Here is a 6,572-nt window from a genome sequence, read left to right on the forward strand (position 1 = left end):
ATCAATTATGTTTTATTTATATGCTCTTATTAAACATAGACTGCACAGATCTTCTGTAAAATGTATATTTAATTCTACTATAATATACATATTTAATATTTTAAATATTCACAAAGGGGGGAACTACACCCAAAAACAAGAAAAGCACACAAAAATGAACTTTACATTAGATTTAACGTTTTAAATTTTACACACCAAAGTTTTATATACCAAATTTACTATACCAAAGCAAGTTTGGTATAGTACTTTAGATGAGGGGTAATTAGTTGTTCTTGTTTCTAGTTATGAGATACTTTTAACATTCAGAAAGCAGTATGTATTTGGAAGTCATCAGGCTATGAAGCCTTTAGATGATTTATTGTCAGGGCTGTACACTTTAAAAAGTGTTTGCAGAAATAACAGTAAAACTCTCAAATACATCAGAAATAGGGCGTAAAATTAAAAAAATTATATCACCGTATTAGACACTTTTAATTACCGTAAATCATAGAGTAGCACAAAACTTTTTTCCATCATAAACTGTAGGAAACACACAGTTTTGCTGTAAAAATATAACATTTTCATGCAAAATTTATGGAGAAATACCATGATGTGTGAATTAATGACACAATTACCCTAAAAATAAAGGGACTACTCAGTCCAAATTACAGTTTTTGCTGATATTAACGTTTAAATTTAGAATAGAAAACCCTACTCATTGTATTTTTTACGGTGAATTTCTGGCAACCAAAGCTACCGGTATTTTACCGTAAATGAAACGGATTATTTTTTTACAGTGTACCCTGCTTCTTGTACTTCAGGTAAGTATTGCTATACTGTTGTATTGGTAGGCTCAATGCTGGGTTATTCTAACTCTGACTTACTGTATTCATGCAGCATTAGGTGAAAAAGAAGCCAACGCAGAAGTGCCAAAACTGCAGTTCTTCCAATAGCCACTTGAGGAGTCATGCTCCAAGTCTTGGCCCATTTTTTTTTCAGGCACTGCCAAGATGGTGAAGGCCGGAGCCAGCACACTTTTTAATGGCTCCTCAGAAATCTGTCATGGAGAGACTACATCCATTTTTTAGACAGTGTATGGTTTTGGGGACTTGGCAAAATCTTACATTGAATAATTTACAATCTTGATGTATAACAGCAACAAACCTAAGCTAATGTCTGTTTGCTAACATCAACTTACAGTTTTAACAAACTGATGTTTATTAACTTGTGTTTACCATCATGGAGTAGCATGTTAGCATGCTATCAGTAAACACAAAGTACAGCTAATATTTTAAGTTGGACAATTAAACTAAATATTTTAAGTTTTGTTTTTGAGTTTGCTCAACTCTGAATTCAGATTTTTGTCAACTCAACTGTAAGTTGTACTAACTAATAATTTTACATTGTAATAACTTTTAATTCTTACTTCTGCTAACTTCTGCAATGTGCTGAATTGGCACGATTTTAACGCTGCTATGAAATGTCAGCTAATGTTGTGACCACAATTTTGAGTTAGCATTGATACGCTAATGGCTACTCTTGTGGCTGTAACAAGCAGCGCTGCTAGCATCAGTTAGCCGCTAGCATCAGTTAGCCGCTAGCATCAGTTAGCCGCTAGCATCAGTTATCCGCTAGCTTTCGCTAATGACCGAATTTCACCACTTTCCCGCATTTCCCAACAAAGAAATAAGAGTTATCAGAACTATTGTCCCTTGTTGTGAACCCCAACTTAAAGATATAAGTAACAACAACTCACCAACTTGTTTTTGAGCAGACAACTGGCTTCCTTTGTTGTGCTAACTTACATTATTGCCCTAAATGTCAATAATTTATATTTCCAAGTTTTACCAACTTAAATCACTGTTTTAGGCCAAAAAATACAAGTTGGATTCTTTGCAGTGCAGTCTTGAGGGATTCATCATCTGGAGACCATGAATCTATGTAGGAAATTGAATGGCAATCCATCAAATAATTGAATCAGAATGAAAATCAGAATACTAGACATACATGTGTTCCAAAAAAACCCAGAAAAGAAATACCTAATGAAGTTAATTTACACAGGATAAAATTACAATATACTTTATGTGCAAAGCAGCAAAGTGTCTATGTGTGTGTGTGGGTCATTACCTTTTATTTCAGATGGTTATGGCAGGAGTTGAGACTGAAGGAGTTTTTATAAGTGGTTTTCTTGGCTCGGGGAGCTTTATAACGGCGGCCCGATGGAAGGAACTGAAAGATTTGTCCAGGGGGTGATTTTGTAATGTGATTTGCTTTCCTTGTCAACTGTTTGGGTGTGAAATACTGATAATGATAATGGAGATTGAGTCTGGCCAGTTATTTTACTTCCTCGGTTAATGATCCGGGAAAGCTTTGAATTATTTTTTATGTATTATTTATGATTTATAAATGTCAAGATATTTCAGTCTGAACCCAAATTAAAAAGCGAAAGTTCATAAAAAGTTAAATGAAACTTTAAGAGGAAGAGAAAACGCAAGTCTAATGCAGCTTTACTATTCTACTGACAGTCAACATGCTTTTGGAGATGCAGGCTGAGGCTCCGTTTACACGAGGACGGTCTGAACAGAAGACGCAAAAGTGGCGTCCCGTCTTCACTTTTTATTCCTCGTTTAGACGAGCGTTTTCAGGAGGAAATCTGCTGCATACGGTGATCTAAAGTGTGTGAAATGTGATTGTATGCAGCCAGGCGGCATCACTTAAAGCCATAAGAGCATCTTTGGGCATGCAGAAGTTTTCACGCCACACATTTTCATCAGCTACTCCTTCCACAAAGTTCTCCTCCATCACTAGATCTCCCAGGTCTCGTTCACAGCCGTCTGGCTCCTCCCACCAATCGCTGCATCCAGAATGTGATGGAGGTAATTCCAGATCCTTCTCTGTTCACTAATACTGTCTGTACATATCCTGGACATTTGGTGGAAAGACTCCTGTAAGTTTATTAGAGCTGCCAGAGCAGCTTGAAGGTCCCACCATGGAAATAATCCCACGTTTCTTTATTTCCTGTCCTGGAGCATGTATGTGACGTAAACACATACGTGACGTGAGCAGATCAGATCAGAGTTTTGTGTCTTGTCAGTGTAGACGACACGCTACGGAGGAGAGGATTACACTTTTACACTTTGGAGGGTGGTTTCAGATTTTTGCGTTTTCAAGCCCCAAAAACGCCGTCACCGTCTAAACGAAAGGCACTTCCCATAAAATATTATGTCGTTTTTACCCGCAAGCGTCCTCGTGTAAACGGGGCCTGAGTCTGGCCAGTTATTTTACTTCCTCGGTTAATGATCCGGGAAAGCTTTGAATTATTTTTTATGTATTATTTATGATTTATAAATGTCAAGATATTTCAGTCTGGACCCAAATTAAAAAGCGAAAGTTCATAAAAAGTTAAATGAAACTTTAAGAGGAAGAGAAAACGCAAGTCTAATGCAGCTTTACTATTCTACTGACGGTCAACATGCTTTTGGAGATGCAGTCTGAAGCTGCAGGCAACAGTTCTGCTTTGCTGGATTTTTAAGGGCCCTCTATAGACAAAACAGTGGGGCCCCCCCTGCTGACCCCCTGAGCTTTGGGCTCCAGCCTTATGGACTGTTTCTGCTCCTGACCCCGTGTCTGAACTGTGTTGCCCTCAGGGTGTTGCCCTCAGGGTGTTGCCCTCAGGTCACATCCCCATTTTTGGCCTGTCAAATTTCTACAATGAATGTTTTTGAGTGATGCAATACTTCAAAAAAGAGGGAAGAGTATAGGGAACCAATAGCAATGCTTTAATTTGTCACATGACCTCCAGGAGGCCATATTGAAACCCTTTTTTTGCAGACTTTTACAAAGGAAACAGCTTTGTCATTTTGCGCCACAAAAAATCACTCAAAACATCATTTTATGGCCCTTTTCCATCTGGAAAAAATATATTCCTACTGATAGGTGAGTAAACCTTCATTTCTGATAGTTTCATACATTTAGACTGTTCAAGACATTCATGTCAATGGGTCGTTGGTTCAATGGTACAATGGTGCCTTCAGGCAACATTCAGACAAGACACCGGTTAAAAAAGTTTCTTTTAAATTTAAAATGTTAAGTATTGTACCCTGTTGAAGCTACTGAATCTTTTACACATGTTTGTTAAATAAATTATGTTAAAATTAATTTTAAAAACGTTTTTCACTTGTGCACCGTTATGTTACAATGTTGCCTACTGGCAACAAACCCCAAAAACTTCCAAATAAAGAAAAAAACTAATTATAAAATTTCTTCAGATTTTGTTTATTTGGTCTATTTTAAAACAAAAAACACTCCAAATGTTTTTTTTTCCTAACTGGCATCATAATGCGTACCATAGAGGGTTAATAAAACCATTAACTCTTGCTTTAAATTCCTCAAAAGGTTAAACACTTGATGAACTCTCCTGCAGCACCACAGGGTAAATCACTATATATTTAAATAGCTTGCAAAGACTCTCTTTGTCATTTTAATATGTCATCCTCTCTCCGTATATCCTACACTCCGTTGCGTCCATCATGGCGGCTCCCCAGCTGATCCCTCTGCTCAAACTCTGATGAAACCATGCACGGCCCGGCCAGACTCCACTTATCCTGGCCTCTCATGGGTATCCCAGGCCATTGATTTCTCTTCTGGCCTCCTAAACCAGCAAAATAGAGTGCTAAGGCTAGGGTCAGGTAATCAATAGCAGTTAGAAAACAATGAACAAAAGCTGCCATGGTCGCCGTCAGTGTTACCTTTTTTTTTATGGTCCTGGATGGCATCTTGGGAGAAAACTATAGAGAGATATTTCTGTGTTTAAATGTAATGTTTGCCAAAATCCTGCTCAATGTGTACTTAACCCTAAAAAGCCAAGTGTATCATATTTGATACACAAGTTTTTGAGACCTATACATCATCAGTGTGATATTTTTTTCCTGAAAAACCTGACATGTTGAAAAAAACAACAACCGAGCAACAAATTGCACAAAAATACAAGATATAGCAAAAATGATATGCAGGTTCCACTGGTGGATCAGTCATTGCTGCGTGAAAACTTCATATCAGCAGATGTACGATGTTGTGTTATATGGAAAAAAATATTTTGCATGTTTGAGGAAAATGTTAAAAGAAAGTAAAGCCTTAAAAGGTAAAAAATGTTGGGTTTTATATGTTTTTGTTCGTTCAAGAAAAACAAACTGTGAGCAACAAATTGCACAAAAAGAACTGATGTATCAAATATGATACAAATTAGAATCATATATCCCTATTGTTTTTGGATTTTTTTTTTAATTATCTGTCAGCAGGTTCAATAAACACTCAAGTTTAAAAAAAATAAAATTCTGGCAATTATTTAATGGTTCTTTATAGGCTTTATAGGGTTAATCAATAGGAGAAAATGTGAATGAGGAACAGGAAATGACAGGTAAGGGTCCTTTAATAAAAACAACAGCAATCCCATTACATTTACATGAATGTAAATGCATTAAGTCTCAGATACAGCTGGGAGATAAATCTTCATAGAGCAAATCTGCAGGAAATGGAGAGCATTTGCTTTCTCTGGCAGGGAGATAACATGCCCTTCACCAAGGGGATGAAAGAGCTGCACAAATAGATCAGCCACTGTCACCAGATCAAGTGACACAATGAGCAGCATGGAGCTAAATTACAGCCTGGCAGAATCTGCAAGAAGATATTGATGGAGTGCGGACAATGTGGCAGTGCCCGCATGTTCAGGAGGGCTGCTGAGCTCTGTCGGCTCTGATAATCTGGCAGGACAGAGGGGAGTGGAGGGGATGCCACTCGGTTATTTGATGCCAAAGTAACAACTAGCGATAGATTATTGAATGACATACCGATACAAGGTTATTATAGTTAACGAAAACTAGAGTTTTTAAGAAAACGATAACTAACTGAAACTGTATTGTGTGATTACAAAACTAACTAAAACTAACTAAAATTATAGTGGAAATGTCCTTAGTTTTCGTTTTTGTCAACTTTTTTCATTCATAATTCAGTGTTTCTATTTGAACATGCAACACATGGTGAATATGTTTACTGAGACTGGGATGTTTACACTAGAACCAAAATACAAAACACCCAGAACTGTAAGAGTTAATAACCTTATTGGGGCTGAGATGATAAACCAAAGGAAATAAAGGAAACATTTATTATGACCACTTTGAATCTGGCACCAACACATAGCCCATTACAAAAAAACTAAAACTAACACTAAAACTAATAAAAACTAAACTAAAACTAAGCATTTTCAAAAAATAAAAACTAAACTAAAACTAGAAAACTCACTCTAAAAACTAACTAAAACTAACTGAATTTGAAAACAAAAATTCACAACAAAATTACTGACAAAAAACTAATGAAAAATCAAAACCAAAACTATTATAACCTTGTACCGATACAGGATCAAAGCGTCAGAAACCGACAATGGCATCAACTACAAAATCAACCAGGAAGAGACTCTAAATCAGGGGTCTCAAACTCAAATTACCTGGGGGACGCTGGACGCAGGATCGAAATGACCAAAAAATACACAAACGTACTAAAAAAAGACACAAAATGACATAAAATTATTATTTTTTAAA

Source organism: Centropristis striata, chromosome 23 (genome assembly GCF_030273125.1).
Source record: "Centropristis striata isolate RG_2023a ecotype Rhode Island chromosome 23, C.striata_1.0, whole genome shotgun sequence".
NCBI classification, from domain to species: domain Eukaryota; kingdom Metazoa; phylum Chordata; class Actinopteri; order Perciformes; family Serranidae; genus Centropristis; species Centropristis striata.